The sequence below is a fragment of the Mustela lutreola genome, chromosome 13 (assembly GCF_030435805.1).
Source record: "Mustela lutreola isolate mMusLut2 chromosome 13, mMusLut2.pri, whole genome shotgun sequence".
NCBI classification, from domain to species: domain Eukaryota; kingdom Metazoa; phylum Chordata; class Mammalia; order Carnivora; family Mustelidae; genus Mustela; species Mustela lutreola.
Genome location: NC_081302.1, coordinates 70,103,167 through 70,121,635, shown reverse-complemented (window position 1 = coordinate 70,121,635; position 18,469 = coordinate 70,103,167). Strand labels below are relative to the sequence as shown.

The following is an 18,469-nucleotide window of genomic DNA, read 5'->3' as shown; positions in this document are numbered from 1 at the left end:
ATTCTGAAAGATAGAACTGCAAATTGGAGTGAATGCCAGTACAATAGAGTGAGTCAAAATCAAATTCTGGATTTACCAGGTGTCCGGAGCTAACAGTGCACACCAGAAAGATAATGACATCTTTTGCACAAGTGTGTTTTGAAAACGAAAGTGTTCAGCTCTTAGTTCTGGTGTCTCGAATATCAGAGTGATTTTTTGACACCCAGAAATGGTAACAATTGGCATTTACACAATGTTGATCTCATGTACTTATGTTTTTTCTTTAAATTTCAACACTATTATCTATTCCATAGGCAAGTTTAGCTTTTCATATAGGTCTAAAAATCTAATGACAAAACTGTGCTGATGGGCTTGCATGAAAAGTACTACTGTGGGTAGCAACAAAAAAAAAGGCTGGAAAGTGCAAAGTGTGAGACCCCCCATAACACTGGGCTCTTGGCAAATTTATGCTTTCTTATAAACCTGGGTGCCTCCTCTGTAAAATAAGCAATTTTGTCATTAAGAAACAAATTCTTTATGCATTTTAGTACTTTTCTATTCAGTATAATTGTGTGTTTTATGGGGAAATATATACACAGTTGCCATATATTTCGCAGGTGTCTAGTTAACCTTTCCCTTGCACAGTTGGACTGCTGGTGTCTGTTCATTGGAAACCCTTTCATTCTCTTATCTTATCTTCTATCCCTCTCTCTCCTTCCCTCTGGGTCCTCCTGACAATTGCCGCGCCTCTCCTGACACGGAAGCACCATGGAAAACAGATGGTGCCCCATCTCTCCTCTCCAGGCTTTGTTGAGTTACATCTGCAGAAATACATGGGGGTAGAAATGTAGGTCCTAAACATTTTGCTTGTCTTAAGAAGAGATAACTGCCCCTTTCTGCACTGTGATCAAAGGGAAGCTGTTCCCACAGAGGGTCTGGTGAGGCATGCCTCTGGATACTGTTCACGGTTCCTTCCTCCAAGCAGTCTGTCTCCATGGAGACAGACAGGCAACAGAAGAATCAAGCCGGGGCCAGGTGGGGACCAGGAGCAGCAGGGGAGATGCCAAGAGTCAACAGATGGGAAAAAACAAGAAACACTAAATGGGAGACTCAATTGTTTGGGTGGAAGAATTTACCTTCTAGCTGATTTTTAAAATATTTCCTCATCTTAAAACAAGAAAACAAACAAGATGGTCCATAGGTGAGTAAGACTAAAGCTTTAGCTGTTCATTCCATATAATTTCCTGAGGGTCAGAATATTCTGTAATCATTTCAATGTTTATCGTGGTAGATCTGCTTGATTTTCATTAAGCAGCATTAGTGAGAAAAGTAGATGATCATGAAAACTGTTGCGTTCACTTGGCACATGATCACATCCCCACTTAAAGCCCTCATCAAGCTGCACACATGATATGATCTATAAAGCTCTTGGCTTTCTCTAGCATCTCATTAATTTCAGAGAGTGATTTCTAACAATCGCATTTCAGAAATTGTCAGAAATGTTTTTCTTCTTTTGTTGCTTGTTGCCAAGTGAGAACAATGGTTGTAACGACACCACACGTTTCAACATGTCTTTTCCTAATGAGTCTTTAGGGGGAAATTCAACTTAAGAGAATTAAGAAAACAGTCTGCTACTTCCCAGAGCATCAAAACCATAGGAACATGGCTTTGCATGCATAATACCACATGACTGTAATGTCTGTAAGGGGGCTTATATTCCACACAGAATATGAGCTACCATTGCTACACAGTACAAGTATAGTATTGTTTGCACATGCCAATATAAAGTCTTCAATAACATATAATTTGCTACCATTGCTAAGAGCTAAGAATAAAAGGGAACTGTAAAAGATCAAAGCACAAGGTCTCAGCTTTCCTTCTGAACAGTTCTGTGACATGTCACATGTCACAGAAAGCAAATGTGCTCAGTAGTACAACTTTTAAAAGGCAGGAGTGTGTTCACTTTGCTCCAGCACCACTCAGGATTAACCTTAGCCATTTGTCTTATGGTCAAAATAAAATAGTGAATAATGATTGGTGCAGAAAAAATAAGGTAGTAAACGAGGCCCCTTTATGTAAAACCTTCTGTCCTCTAAGACCAAGAGTGACGTACCACGTGGGACTTGAGGAGCCAATGTCACGGTAGCAAAAAGGGAAATGAGAGTGAGAGTCCCAACCACATTCCCAAGGTGATGCTTTTTAAAGAGATGCCCTTGAGTTTATGTCAGTGACATAACACCTATTTTATGATATTGCAATTCTGTTCTGTTACATTGTAAAGACTCTGGATATGGCACAAACCTCTGATATTTTAAAAGGCCTAATAATTCACTAACTTAGGAAATACTCTAACAACCAAGACATGAAAAAAAAAATAACTTTTTGTGCTCAGTGTTAGAGTTTAGTTTAATTTGTGATAATCAGAGTCAGTCCTTCTGTAGGATTTGAGTCAAGTGGAAAGATCTATATGCTCTAAATATAATCTTCTGTCCACTTGGAAGTCCTATTAGAGTCAATTGTAGATTCTGACATTATTTCCAGAAGAACACCATTAAACTTAAAATTCTAGAGATGTGGGCCACCTGAGTGGTTCAGTGGGTTAAGCCTCTGCCTTCAGCTCAAGTCGTGATCCCAGTGTCCTGAAGCTGAGCCCCACATCGGGCTCTCTGCTCAGTGGGGAGCCTGCATCCCCCCCCTCTCTCTGCCTTCCTTTCTGCCTACTTGTGATCTCTGTCTGTCAAATAAATAAATAAAATCTTAAAAAAAAAAAAAAACAACATTCTGGAGACACCTGGGTGGCTCAGTTAGTTGAGTGCCCAACTCTTGGTTCTGGCTCGGGTCATGATCTCACGGGTCATGAGATCCAGCCCCCTGTCAGGCTCTGCACTCAGTGGGGAGTAGTCCGTTTGAAGATTCTCTCCCTCTGCCCCTCTCCCTGCTCATCATGCTCATGCTCTCTCCCTCTTCCGTACCCTCCCTCAAATAAATAAATAAATCTTTAAACAATTCTTAAAATTCCATCACCAAGAATTAAATTATAGTAGTAAAAATCAAAAACAAAATGGTTACTGAATGAAGATCCCGTCAGGCAATATGACCAGAACAAATAACACAGGTAGAGATATTGAGATTGAGGTTAAGGGACAGAGAAAGAGTGACATTTTATTGAATGCCTGCCATGTACACAGACTTGAGCACTTTCCATGCATTAAACTCTTTAATCCTCAGAACAAATTATTATTGCTCCCATACTACATAGTAGTTCACACAGCCAATGAGGAGCAGAGCCTGAAATCCAGCTATACTGATGAAAGAATTGGAGTAGTTGGTGGGTGTGGAGAAAAGTCTGGAGAAGGTCCAGTGCATGAAGAGGTCCCGGGACAGCCAGGACAGTAGTAGGCTAGGTGTCAGAGGAAAAACCTCCAAGGCAAATTACACTGAAGGGATGACTCAAATGGAATCCCAGCAGTGGCTCTACTTTATTTCATGATCATGTTGAAAACTTTGCAAGAACAGAGTGGAGAGTGATCCATATAGTGGAAACTACAAGTGTGCTTCAATCTTCAGATACTTCAAAACCAGTAGTAAAATGCTATTGGAGGATTACTGTAAAAATTAAGTGGGGTAGTACTTGTAAGTGTGATGAGCGTGGGTATAGAAGTGTGATGTGTGTGTATATGCATGCACATGGGAGTGTACGATGCATGTGAAGGAGTGTGGCATGTCTGGGTGTGCAGGGTAAAGCCCATTTAGCATATCCTTGCTTTATGATCCTCTATTCACTTACCTGGGAGAACAATCAATTACACTTAAAACTATCTACCAACTCTGAGGCTGCCCCTTAGAAAATAAACACAGCTGTGCTAACTGGGCTCCTTTTAAATTCAAAATGGGCTATCAAAACAAAACAAAAACAAAAACAAAAAAACAAACAAAAAAACGCCCAGCAAATCTTATAAGTCTTTTAGAAGCAAACTTTCCCCAGAAGTTCTATTTAACACCTTTTCATATATTTTCCAACCTCCAATATTCCCTATAACCCACTCTAACTTTTAACTGCTGATTTCAGTTCATATTTCACTGACAAGCTAGCCACAATTAAACAGGAATTCTCACTTTTTCCATCATCACCTCTACCTGCATCTGTACCCAAATGCTCTGCCTTTCTTCCTGCTACAGTTTTTATGTTCCCATCAAAGGCAAACACATGGATGTTTCCCATCCTCTCTCTCCTTCTCAAGGATTTCTGCAACTCTTTTGATTCATTAGTCTTTCTCACTTCTATCAGCATGCAAGCATGCTCTAAGATTCCCCATCTTTAACAAGTGTTCCTGTGATCTTGCATCCCTCCCCAAAGAGTGCTCATATTTCTCTGCTCCACATTACAACGAAACTTATGAAAGTAGTTGTCTAATATTTATTGCCTATGTTTTCACTTCTAGTCATCTCTTTGGCCCCTTCTGTAGGGTTTCTGTCTTCCCTTCCAACCCAATACCACTGTTCATAAACAACCATCAATAACTTCTATAATACCAAGGAAAACCTTCACTTCTTTGACCTCATTTTACTCTCAACATTAGTCTTTGGAGTTGCACTCTCTTCTTGAAAAATGTTAATCTTTTAACTTCCATGAAACCAGCTCTTTAGGTTTCTTTCTATCTCATCACCCATTCTTTCTCAGTTCCTTTGATGGCCAAAACCCATACATATCAAAACACAATATATCAAGACTTATGGCAGGCTGAGAAAGCAGTGCTCAGAGGGAGATTTATAGCTTTAAGTACCTATACTAAAGAAGAGAAAATCTCAAATTAATAACCTGACATTATAGAAATAAAATAACTATAAAAGCATACTATGAAAAATTATTTGTCAACAGTTTGATAACTTAGATAAAATAGAAAAATCTCTAGAAAGACTTTCTCAAAACCTACTCAAGAAGAAATGAAAACTCTAAGTGGACTTATAACAAATAAACACACAGAAATAGTAACATAAAACTTACCACAGGGGCGCTTAGGTGGCTCAGTGGGTTAAAGCCTCTGCCATCAGCTTGGGTCATGATCCCAGGGTCCTGGGATTGAGCCCCACATCGGGATCTTTGCTCAGCAGGGAGCCTGCTTCCCCCTCTCTCCCTGCCTGCCTCTCTGCCTACTTGTGATCTCTGTCAAATAAATAAATAAAATCTTTTTTAAAAATTAAAAAAATAAAAAATAAAACTTACCACAAAGAAATGCCTAGGCTCAGATGGCTTCACTGATGAATTCTGCTAAATATTTTAAAGATGAAAACCAATCCTTCACAAACTCACTCAAAAATACAAGAAAACACTTCTCAATTAATTCTGTACAGTCATTATTTCACTTTTGCCAAAACCAGAAAAAGACGATGTAATAAAATGAAATTATATCCCAATGTCTTTTATGAATATAGATGCAAAAATCCCCAACAAAATTTTAGCAAACTAAATTCAGCAACATATAAAAGGATCATACACCATACTAAGTGGGATTCATCCCAAGAATGCAAAGCTGGTTCAAGATAGGAAATTTATTTTAATAAAATAGGGGGAAAAACAACATAATCAACTCAATAGATGTGGAAAAAGCAGCCAACAAAATCCAACATCCTTTCATGATAGAAACCCTCAACAAGCTAGGAATAGAAATGAACCTCTTCAAGCTGATAAAGAGCATCAATGAAAAAACCCACACCTAAAGTCATACTTAATAGTGAAAAACTGGTTTCTCTCTAAAATCAGAATTATAACAGAGATTTTTTTTTTCTGATTTTGCCCCTTTTATTCCATGTTGTACTAGAGGTTGTATCCAGGGAAATTAGGCAAGAAAAAGAAACACCAGGTATCCATATTAGAAAGGAAGAAATAAAATTATTTGTATATAATGTATAAATAATGACAGCAAAGTTGCAAGATATGTGATCAATATACAAAAAGTCAGTTATTTCTATATATGAACAATGAGGAATTTGAAAATGAAACTAAATAATTCCATGTAAAATACTGTGAAAAAAAATAAAATTCTTAGATATAAATTTAACAAAAGACATTTAAGACTTCTACATTGAGGGCGCCTGGGTGGCTCAGTGGGTTAAGCCGCTGCCTTCGGCTCAGGTCATGATCTCAGGGTCCTGGGATCGAGTCCCACATCGGGCTCTCTGCTCAGCAGGGAGCCTGCTTCCTTCTCTCTCTTTCTGCCTGCCTCTCTGCCTACTTGTGATCTCTGTCTGTCAAATAAATAAATAAAATCTTTAAAAAAAAAAAAAGACTTCTACATTGAAATCTATAAAATATTACTGAAAAAAGTTAGAGAGGATCTAACATCAGGTCTAATCTGATGTTCAGATTCATTGTGATTCTTAAAATACTGTTTTTTCACAGGAATTGTCAAGCTGATCTTAAAATTCATATGAAATCCAAAGGACCCAGAATAAGTAATCTTGGAAAAGAAGAACAAAGTTGGAATACTCAAACTTCCAAATTTCACAAGTTACCACAAAGATAGAGTAATCAAAAGAATGTGGTATGGCATAAGAATAGATATATACATCAATTCAATAGAACTGAAAGTCCAGAAATAAACTTATGTTTTTGTGGTCAACAGTATTTCAACAAAACTGCCAAGATAATTAAAAGGGGAAGGAGTAGTCTTTCAATGATACTAAGACAACTACATAACCACATGCAAAGTAATGAATTTGGACTATCTCACTTATACACAAATGAGCTCAAAATGGATCAAAAATCTAAATGAATGAGCTACAAATATAAAACTCTTAGAAGAAAACACAGAGAAATAAATCTTCAGGTCATTGGATTAGTCAATGGTTTCTTAAATGTGACACCAAAACACAAGAAAGAAAGGATGAAAAAAATAGGTAAATAGAACTACATAAAGCTAAATCCTTTGTACTGCAAGTGCTCCTAGAAAGAAAGTAAATATACAACTCACAGATTGGGAGAAAAGATTTGTAAATAATATATAACCACCTTCAAAAACAATAAACAAACAAACAAACAAACAAAAACACACACACAGACCATATCAAATGCTGATGAGAAAACAGAAAAACTGAAATCCTTCTTTGTGGGTAGAAATGTAAAATAATAGTCACTTTGGAAATCTGTTTGCATTCCTCAAATTGTTACAAAGGAACATTATTTAACAATTAAAAAGTGATACACTGATACATGCTATACAATCAGATGAATTTCTTTTTTTAAGATTTTATTTATTTGATGGAAAGAGAAAGCTAGAGAGGGAACACAAGCAGGGTAGCAGGAAAGGAAGAAACAGGCTCCCCACTAGCAGGGAGACTGACTTAAGTCTTGATCCCAGTAGACCCTGGGATCATGACCTGAGCCGAAGGCAGATGTGTAACCGGCTGAGCCATGCAGGCACCCCAAGACAAGATGAATTTTGACAACATACTAAGTGAAAGAAGCCAATCACAAAAGACCACATAAGGTATGGTCCTATTTATATTAAATGTTTAGAGTAGGCAAATGTATAGAGACAGAAAGCATATTATTACTTGCCAAGGGTTGGGAAAGTGGCGAAGGGTAATGGCTTGTAATGTATGTGAGATTTTTGGTGGAAAGGTAGTGATAAAAGGTTCTAAAATTTTATTTTGGTTGTGGTCACACAACTCTGTGAATATACTAAAAATTGAATTGTATATTTTAAGTGAGCAGATTTTATAGCATGTAAATTATATCTTAATAAAGGTGAGAAAAGGGGAGCCTAGGTGACTAGATTTCCTAGTACAATTGTTTTTATGTACAGGGAATTTCATTCATTTGTTTTGATTTTTTTAAAATAGACTTTATTTTTTAGGGCACTTTTAGGTTCACAGCAAAATTAAGCAGGTATAGAGATTTCCACATTTGCACAGCCTTCCCCACTATTAACCCCCTGCATGGCAGGGGACATACATTAACACATCATCTCTACCTGAAGTCGGTAGTTAAAATTTGGGTTCAAGCTTGGTGTTTATATATTCTTTGTTTTATTTTGTTTTGGTTTTTGTTTTATATCTTGCTATTTCTGCCCAAGGATTTGTCATGGACATTTTTTTCATATCCATATACATATATCTACTTCTTAAAAAACCAAATCACTTCTTAAAACACAAATCCATAGTATCCCATGCATTGGTAGGTATGGATGTACTTTAAGTAACTGTTTCCCTACTGATATTTGAGTACTCTCTAATTTTATGGTATTATTCTAAGAATATTCTGGTAGACAAATTTGTGTTTTTCTCTTTTAAAAATTTTTTTAATTAACATATAGTGTATTATTTGTTTCAGGGGTACAGTTCTGTGAATCATTAGTCTTTCACAACACCCAGCACTCACCACAACACATACCCTCCCCAACGTCCAACACCCAGCCACTCCATCCCCCTAGCCCCCCTCCCCTCCAGCAACCCTCAGTTTGTTTCCTAAGACTAAAAGTTTCTTATGGTTTGTCTCCTTCTCCAGTTTTGTCTTTTTCATCAACAGATGAATGGATAAAGAAGATGTGGTGTATACATACACGAGAGAACATTACACAGCCATCAAAAAATAAAATCTTGCCATTTGCAATGACATGGATGGAACTAGAGAGTATTATGCTAATAAATACGTCATTTGGTCTTGTATATTCTATGAATTTGGAGAAACGTATAATGGCATAGATCCACTATTGTACTATCATACAGGAGAGTTTCATTGCCCTAAAAATCCTCTGTGTTCTGCCTATTCCTCCTTCCCTCCCCACAAACCCTAGCAATCACTGATCCTTTACTATCTTCACAGTTTTCCCCTTCCTAGAATGTCATATAATTAGAATCAAACTAGAATGTCATATAATTAGAATCATATAATGCATAGTTTTTTCAGATCTGCTTCTTTCACTTAGTAATATGCCTTTAAGCTTCCTCCACGTCTTTTCAGAGCTTGATAGCTCACTTCTTTTTAACACTAAATAATATTCCATTATCTGTATGTACCAGAGTTTATTTATCCATTGACCTTGCTTCCAACTTTTGGCAGCTAAGAATGAAGTTGCTATAAACATCGTGCAGGTTTTTGTGTAGATGTAAGTTTTCAGGTCATTTGGGGGAAATACCAAAGAGATCCATTGCCACCCAGGGTCCTGGGATTGATCCCCGATCCCAGCAGGGAGCCTGCTTCTCCCTTGGCCTCTGTCCCTCCACCCCGCTGGTGTTCTCTCTTACTCTCTCAAATAAATGAATTTTAAAAATCTTTTTAAAAAACTGTAAGATTGAGTCATAAAAATAAATGTATCTAAAGAGGAAACATCTATTCTAAATCACATTGTCGTTTGACAAGGACTCAAATGCTAGGAGAGGTTTAAGAAAGGAAATTGTAACTTTGGACTTTTCTATACTAGTGTTATTGGTCATTTATGAAAGTGGAAGACAAATATTCTCTCAGAGACACAAGAGCTCTGACAAGCTGTTACCCAGGTAACCTTCTTTCAAAACCTACTTGAACTCTAAGATAAAGCAAATTAAGAATTCAGGCATGCAGAAATTATTGTGTAAGAAGAGGGGTGATAAATATAATTTTTTCCTACCCTCCCTGATTAGAACATAATCTCCCACTATAGGTCTCTAGAACTCTGTACTTTCTGGATGACATTTGTCACAGTTGCTGGCGTATACATGTTGCTGTAACTGCTTGATCTATGTCTGTCACCCCCACTATACTGTGTGGTCCTTGCAAACAGGCGGTATGTGCTATTGCTCACCTTTGCAGGTATTCCTGCCAACAACAGGATGCTGTTACTTCTTTGTGAAGAAAAAGAACCTGGCACTTCTTCTGTTGTTATGTCTTCACTCAAATGTAATTTATCTGTGACCTGTGTCTCCTTTGTTAATGTCTCAAGTACCAGGAAAAAGCTGCATTTATTCCTGCACAGTGCCCAAGCTAAAGAGTCACTCAATTCATATTTGCTAATTATTGAACACAATTCCCTGCCACACCCTCTCCCCCACCTTACGTCCCTGCCACACTCTACAATCAAAGGTCATATGCTTTTTTACACTTCCATGCCCTTATTTCTTTCTTTCTTTCTTTTTTTTTTTAATTTTATTTGAGAGAAAGAAAGGGCAAGAGAGTACAAGCAGGAGTGGCAGAGGGGGAGAGAGAAACAAGCTCCCCACTGAGCAGGGAGCCTGATGTGGGACTCAATCCCATGACCTGAGCCAAAGGACCTGAACCAAAGGCAGACACTTTAACCAACTGAGCCAGCCAGGTGCCCCCATTCCATGCCTTTATATATAATGTTTTTGCCTCTGATTTCTTGCCCATCTTTTCTGCTTCATGAAGTCTCTGAGTCTTTCAGCCAGCTCCAGCTTTGTTTCCTCTGTCAATACTTGGGCAGAATTTGCTGCTTCCACAGCAATTGAACTATGTCATACTGAAATTATTTGCTCATTTGTTTGTCTAGCACATGAAATGGTGGACTTCTGAGGGCTATGATTTTTACTTTCCCAGCTTTAGGTACCATATATCCTAACTCAGTAAATGCTCATTAAATATTTGTTTTTTATGTTTTTTAAAAAATGAACCTACTGATGGAGCCTCATGGGCATGTAAGTAGTTGCTTATCTATTCAGAAAGGTTTCATTGGGCCAAATTTGAATTAGCAAAACAAAAATAGATACCGTCATTGAAAGAGAGTGTGCGAATGATAAGGAGGCATTTCCGAATTTACTTGAGCTTGGTTTCAGTATGAAGGAGGATTTTGTCCTCCCTGTGTGTCAGAGGACACAGAACTTTCCAGGTCTGGTAAATGCAGCTAAGCTCAAGATTTAGGTCCATCTCACTGAAATTATTTTCTATCTTTTGGTTACAGTCATAAAGTTTTACTGCTTTTAGGCTCTTCCCTCAACATTGAAAGACGAAAAGAGGAAAATTCTTCAGTGTCTCAAGCATTTTAATTAATAGTTAAATCAAGAAATGCCCCTTATCAAAATTTCCCTTGATCTGTTGTACTAGGCTAATTTTCTCTGTCATGTGAAAGTGCCATAATTTTTGGTACTTAATGGACTTGAAGTTTAATGAGAAGATTTAGTTAATCTTTTAAAATCTAGTTTTAGTTAATATATACTTTCTTAGCTATAGACACTATAGTTAGATTTGCCTGGTCTATAATTGGTCTCACTTTTTTAACTTATTTTTGCTGAGGTGTTTTTTTTTTTTTTTCCTGCTCTTCAAAGAATGAGATAATCTAACTCCACCTGCCTATTGATGAGAGTTTTCATGTTTCATGTAGAGTTGCCTTTTAAGTAGCACTCCTGCTGAGAAACTGTTTGCACATAAGAAGAACCGAAGTGTACAGCCTTGCCTGAGAGAACGCAAACAATCTGGGCTGGACAAAGGGATCTGAATAAACTGAGAAGCAACATAACCTAATAGACCCATAGGTCAAAATATGCTAAAAAGAATTCAAATTGCTATTATAAATTCATCTGGAAAATGTTCTACAAAAGTCAGTACTTTCAATCTCACATAAATGCATCCTATTAAAACAGGAAACGCTAAGGTATTACAAGAACAGCTTCACCATTCTTTTAACATAACGGAAATATGAATGTCCTAGAAAGCAGTCTTCAAATCTTATCTTTCACAATGCATATCCCTTTTATAAAATTTGGAAAGTTCTAGAAGCAGCTAAACAGGGAAGCAGCCAAACAGGGGAGCCAAACAGGGGAGCAGCCAAACATGCTGGCGATACTATTTCTTTTACATAAGAAAAGGTGAGGTATGTTGGTCCTTGCCTACATTGTTAATCAATCAACCCAATTACCACCACAAATATTGCTGATGTTTAATTACTCTTCTTACTTCTGATTTGATCTTTGCAAAGAAAAGGTACTAGAATAGGACTCAGGGTTTCAGGAGTCTAGTTTCAATGCTGCTATATGCCCCTGGGTAAATCCTTTCATCTTTTTGGGTTCCAATTTCTCTATTTATAAAATTAAGAGGTTGAATACAATTATTTCAACTTTGGTTTTGTAACTAAAAGTCAGTTATATAAAACTGAGATTTAATCATGATCTGGAAATAACAAGATGAAAATGACAAAACTCAAGAGGATATTTGACTTAAAAGACAAAAAAACAACATTTAATTCATAATTTGCCATGTCACCATATATAGATAAGACTGGTGTCAAAGTCCCAAAAAGAAAAATGGTAAAACTTTAAGCCAAGAAAGGCAAATAAATTGCTGATGGCATGCCAACACGACCTGATTGGTAGAGGCTGTCTAGAGAAGGATATAGAGGGTTTTAAGGCCAAGTCTGAGTTCAGTGGGAAAGAATGCTGTGATTTATTAGTACTGTCTACTGTGGGCTCAGAAGAGAAGAGTAGTAGCGTATGCAGGATATTTGCCATATAAAACAATATTCTAACCATGCATAGTGGATTCCTGTTATTTGTGTCTGAAGACTTAGAACGGCCTCTATTCTCAATGCAACAGCCTATCATTTGTCACATGAAATACAGCAAAATGGAACTTTAAAATGGAAGTAACTTCTTTCCGGCTCTTAATTATTGTGTAAATATAAGATTAAAGCAGAAAAGCTAGCTGCAGCTCCATTCATCTTTTGTGTAGCAGTAGTAGAGGCTCTAGAAATTTATGGGGCACACAGCTGCCCAGAATAAGTACTCCACCTTCAGCCTCTCTTGCAGATAGATGGGGCTATTTGACTAAGAGCTGACCAATGAGATATCAGAAGAAGTGATGTGAGCAGCTTCCAGGTTGTGCTCTTTCCCCTTCCTGCTGGTTCCAAGGCCGACTGGGTGAAGGGGAGCCACGAGGGAATGATGGTAGGGTAACACCTGGAGTCACTATATTAGCCGTATGCTGCTAACACAAGGAAATTTATATGCTCAAACCACTATAATTTCAAGTCTCTCTTAGAGACACGTACTTCATCTAATAAAATAGTTAGTTTGGAGTATGGAAATGTGCACAAGAAGCACATGTCTTCTTACAGGAACTGTGATTCAGGAGAAAGTCATTCCCATTTTATGGATATTCCCAGGCAGTTAGCATTCCCAGGCACCAGGTAGCAGTTCAGCTGCCAGGCAGAACTTGCACATGTTTATTTCTTATACTGGGTTACATGGGTCAAAGCCAGCCAACCATGTGTTTATAAATAAAGTTGTTGTTGTTTTTGTTTTAAAGATTTTATTTATTTATTTATTTATTTGACAAACAGATCACAAGTAGGCAGAGAGGCAGACAGAGAGAGAGAGAGGAGGAAGCAGGCTCCCTGCTGAACAGAGAGCCCGATGCGGGACTCGATCCCAGGACCCTGAGATCATGACCTGAGCCGAAGGCAGAGGCTTTAACCCGTTGAGCCACCTAGGCGCCCCTATAAATAAAGTTTTGTTGGAACACAACCATATTCGTTTGTATGTTGTCTATGTCTGTTTTCTGAGCTACAATAGCAGACTTGAGTAGTTCTGACAAAGACCATATAGTGCACAAAGACTAAACTATTTACTATATGGACCTTTATAGAAAAAGCTTATTGGTCCCTGATTTAAAAGATGAAAGCCTTGGATACCTGGGTGGCTCAGTAGTTTAAGTGTCTGCCTTCAGCTCAGATCATGATCTCAGGGTCCTGGGATGGAGCCCCACCTTGGCTTCCTTGATCACTCAGCCAGGGAGCGTGCTTCTCCCTCTGCCTCTGCTGCCACTCCTCCTGCTTGTGCTCTCTCTCTTTCTGGCTGTCAAATAAATAAAAAAAAATCTTACCAAAAAAAAAAAAAAAAATAGAAACCTCTCAGCCACAGGAACTCTGAACTAATTTCAGGTATCACTTTGTTTTTAATTTCCTTATGGCAGTTTGTCACATCTCTGTGTCAATATTCCATATCCTACTTTCAATTTATCCAAATTCTATATTTTTTATCAAAGAACCACTTAAAACCTTGTAATCTTTCCTCACTTCTCTCCCTAGTAGTAATTGCACTTGAGTGCCACTTAACCCAGTGGCTATTATTCACAAAAAGATACTATCTCTTCCCCAAGAATTAGTGCATTACAAAGGGGAGCTGGGAAAACTAGGAGAGTGAGGCACAATCTCCAGGCTGCTGTGTGGTTTAGTGACAGATTTCAATACCTAGTCTCACAACCAGTGAAGTACAGGTTCACTCTGAATTCAAAGGTCACTGAGAAACAGTGCCTTTCCAACACTGTGAAAGAACATGTATTTACATGTGAAGAAAACAAGACTTCATGTCAAATCCAAGAATGTTATGGGTCTATTCTAGCAGAATTTTTAGGAGATAATCCAGACTGAGTCTTTAAAGGTGAATTTGAATTGAAAGGAATTTTAAATAGAAAGAAAAGTGAGACTAATGAAGAATAGCCTGCATTTATCTCAATAGCAGTCAAATAATCAAGGGAAAAGCAAATGTGTTTCTAAATGTAAATTAAAAACCACACATGTCAGAAGTGGACATCCAACTAACAGTGAAAAGTTCAAAACGTTGTCTGTAAAATTACTGGGCTCTTGAATTCATTCTTTCAATATGTTTAAAAAGAAACATTAAGAATCCTAAGCTATTAAGAGGTGATGAAGTCTTTGCAAAAATAGCTATAGATCAAAATTAAGAAAAGACAAACTCAGTTGATATATGTGGATAAATCTACACATAAAAAAGCTGTGCCTGTATTTTAATACGTTTTAAATTAAATTTATTTCATATAACCATTATCTATAACATGTCTTTACCTATGAGACTTCAAAATCTAATTAAAAACAAAATATTCATGTTCAGAAAATCCAACATTGTTGGAAATAGGAAATGTTTTAAAATTATATATAGCCATGTAGATATGCAGAATATGCACTAATTTTATTATACTTACCATCCTTCAGAGCTGAGCTATCTAATATGGTAGCTACTAACCACATGTGGTTTTGAAATGTGGCTAGTCCAAATTTAGATAGCAGAAAATACACACTGAATATTGAAGACTTAGTGCAATAAAAAGTGTAAAATATCTCCATCTTATACATTTTGATTACATATTGAAATGATAATATTTTAGATACATTGGATTAAATAAAACACACTATTAAAATGCATCCTTTTTCAGCTTTTTAAATGTAATTACTAGAAGACTTTATTTTTTTTTTAAGATTTTATTTATTTATTTGACAGAGAGAAATCACAAGTAGATGGAGAGGCAGGCAGAGAGAGAGAGAGAGGGAAGCAGGCTCCCTGCCGAGCAGAGAGCCCGATGCGGGACTCGATTCCAGGACCCTGAGATCATGACCCGAGCCGAAGGCAGTGGCTTAACCCACTGAGCCACCCAGGCGCCCCTAGAAGACTTTAAATTATGTGTGAGGTTGGCATTGTATCTCTGTTGGACAGTGCTAGTCTTGAGTATCACAGAGTATACTCTCGCTCAGAGAAACTTACCACCACAACACTGGTACTCAGTAAATGTAAACTGTGCTGGATACCTCAATGAGATTAAAAATCATTCTGTCTACGCTCGATGAATCTAGCAAATTTAAAGTCTCTAACCAGAAATTCAGAAATAAAAGGTTCAGATCCCATTGTTCTCCTTGCTTTTTCCATCTGAATTTTATTGATTCCAAAGGGAAGATCTTCTATGTGTGCAGAGCAAGATGGGGTATTAGTTATAAGCTGGGAGGGAAAGAGATGGCCCCAAATAGCACAATCAACAAGAGAATGGTATCCATGTGGGACACAATAACTATACTTGGGATAAAATTTGATCCAAAATAACCCCTTTTAAAGGACAAATATTTAGTCCCTTAAATTATTTCTTTAGGTGAAAACTTTTTCTAGTGTTTTACCTTCACAATCAGCTGAGGGTATAGCTTGGTATAGAAATCAATGAAAAAAGACTTCTACAGAAAAACACTCATTGCTTCCTAAGGGTCTTCACTGATAGGCTCTCCACAAATAACCAAGATAATATTGCTTAGAATATGAACTCTAAAGCATCATATTACAAAGTACTTATTTTACTGTAACAGTTCTGAAAGGCTGACTTGGTTTTCTGGCCATCTAATTTTACCCTAATGAACTATTTTATTCAATGAATCACTATTCTTGTAAATTCTTCTACTTAACAGAACAGAAGGTGACAGCTAACAGCATGTGCCGGCTGACAGTGCCGGCTTGCCTCTAGCCCTGTTGCTTTGAATGATTTACTCAGGATAGAGATATTTGACCCTGCAGAAAGGCAGTCCTTTGGATTTCCTCCTAAGGCCCACTTGAAAGTTATCTCCCACTGCTCTTTCGGTGTCAGGCCTTGCCAAGAATAAAAGTGCTGTGTCACTCACGCCACTGGTTCTTTGTCCCTAAACAGATGAAAAGTCCTTGTTTTCATTTCTAAGATGTCAGAGAATGAAAAGAGAGAAAAGTAATTTCAGTGCCCAGAAGTAGGGATGCCTGTGTGATCATTTCCAAACAATACCAATCACTCTGAGATCAATAGGAGAATATGAAGGCTGATTCTTCTGTTTCTAATTCACAGGTAAAGAAATACTTAACTTGTCAAAAAAAAAAAAAATCCATACTTAATTATTATTTTTTAATTTAATGAGAGACCAAAGGCAAAAAGAAGTTGTGTTACATGTTCAGAACATGGTTTCAGGGGCACCTGGGTGGCTCCATCGTTAAGGCTCTGCCTTCGGCTCAGGTCATGATCCCAGGTCCTGGGATCAAGCCCCACATTGGGCTCCCTGCTTAGCAGAGAGCCTGCTTCTCCCACTCTCCCTACCCCTGCTTGTGTTGCCTCTCTCGCTGTGTCTCTCTCTGTCAAACAAATAAATAAAATCTTTAAGGAAAAAAAAAATATGGTTTCATTCATTAACAGGGATGGTGATCATGGGAATGACAACACTACCTCCTACCTCCAACTTAACCAACCTGCAGCAGGATCACCCAGCTATACCTAACATACAATTAATTCCTTGGAGGTTTTTAATACTTGGATAGACAGAGGTGAGCAGTGATGTGCATGGCAGCTTTTAGTTCTTGGACTGACGAAGGTTGAGAAGGGTTTACACAGGGGCCTTGGGGAAAAAAAAGTTGGGAAAGACAGAGAGAAAGAAAGGATAAAATGGTATCTAATCCCAACCAGCCTGTGAGACTAGGCCGAACCTTCCTAAGAAAGGAAAGGAAAGGCCATTAGGATGCGGGAACTTTTAAGATTCTGGATATAAGCTTGAAAATGAGAAGGACAGAGAGTAGCTCCACCAGTGTCCAGAGGTGTGAGCAGGCTAAGATGCAGTGAGGTGAGCCAGGGGCAGCCTGGTGTGGGGCTGATGGATCTCTCATCAACGGTGGCTGAAGGAGTGAGCACACATATGGGAAGTACCACATTTATCGATTTCCTCTGTCTGTATCAGTGTCTTGCCATCAATTTCTTCCTCATTTTCCTACCATCCCAGTCTTAACGACCACAATGTCAACACAATACCTTTTTTTAAAAGCCATTCATCAATAGTTTTGGAAAATGTGATGGATGGGAATCACTGTTCCTGTTACAACCTCTGTGCAGCAGCAGCGAGCTGTACGACTAGCAATGGACACAGCAGCAAAAAGAGTGTTGCGTTCCCACCCCAGCACAGCAAAGTTCTCACAAGTCCCACCTACAGGCATTGCTTCCTTGGGGGGGAAGATTCCTGGGGTGCACAGAGAGGCAAAAGATTAGAGGTCTTGATCAAGAACAAAAGTGAAACAAAGTTGAGGAGACTTTGAAGAGGGGCTGAGGTCAGCCAACACTTTCACGTGTCCTCCTTCATACACGAAGCCTGGAGAGGCCTACGTGCATTCAGATCTCATGCGACTTTTCCACCAGAGAATGCAGCAGTAGTCAGTAGGAAGAAAGAATCCCCAATCTAGGAGTGAATATATAACATATTAGTACATAAAATATGTATAAAATAGAATAAAAAAAGAATAGAATAAAAAATAGAATAAATAAAAATAGTAAATAAAATAGAATAGAATAAAAAAATAGAATAAATAAGATAGAAAATAGAACATACTACTACATAAAAAAGAAGAGAAAGAATAAAGCTGGTTCCATACATTAGATGGCAATTTTTCATTAGAGTATACATTTCAATATTAATCTCATATTACCCAGTAGATATATTCATGAACATAATAGTAAATTTTTTTGAAAATTAAATTATCTTTTAAATTCTCTGGGAAAGATATTACAAGGAATTTGTCGTAACACCACTCATTAAAACATCGCCCATTAAATGCATCTATTTTGTGTAATTGGATTTTTACATCCCATTTTCTCAAAATGAAATGTAATTTATATTAAATTCACCATATTTTATCAGGTACTTAATATGTGCCATGCTTTGAGCTAGGTCCTAGGGATTCAAAGATGAATAAAACATAGTTTTTAACCTTAAAGAGGTCATGGATT

General features: G+C 37.6%; 1 long non-coding RNA gene across 1 annotated transcript in view; it reads left to right on the top strand.

Annotated features, from left to right (window-relative positions):
* The first annotated feature begins 999 nt into the window (after positions 1 to 999).
* Positions 1,000 to 18,469, top strand: part of LOC131814008 (uncharacterized) — a 59,315-nt gene continuing 41,845 nt past the window's right edge. The window contains exon 1 of the long non-coding RNA XR_009347088.1: positions 1,000 to 1,180. This is a non-coding gene — a long non-coding RNA (uncharacterized LOC131814008). The remainder of the gene's footprint in view (positions 1,181 to 18,469) is intronic.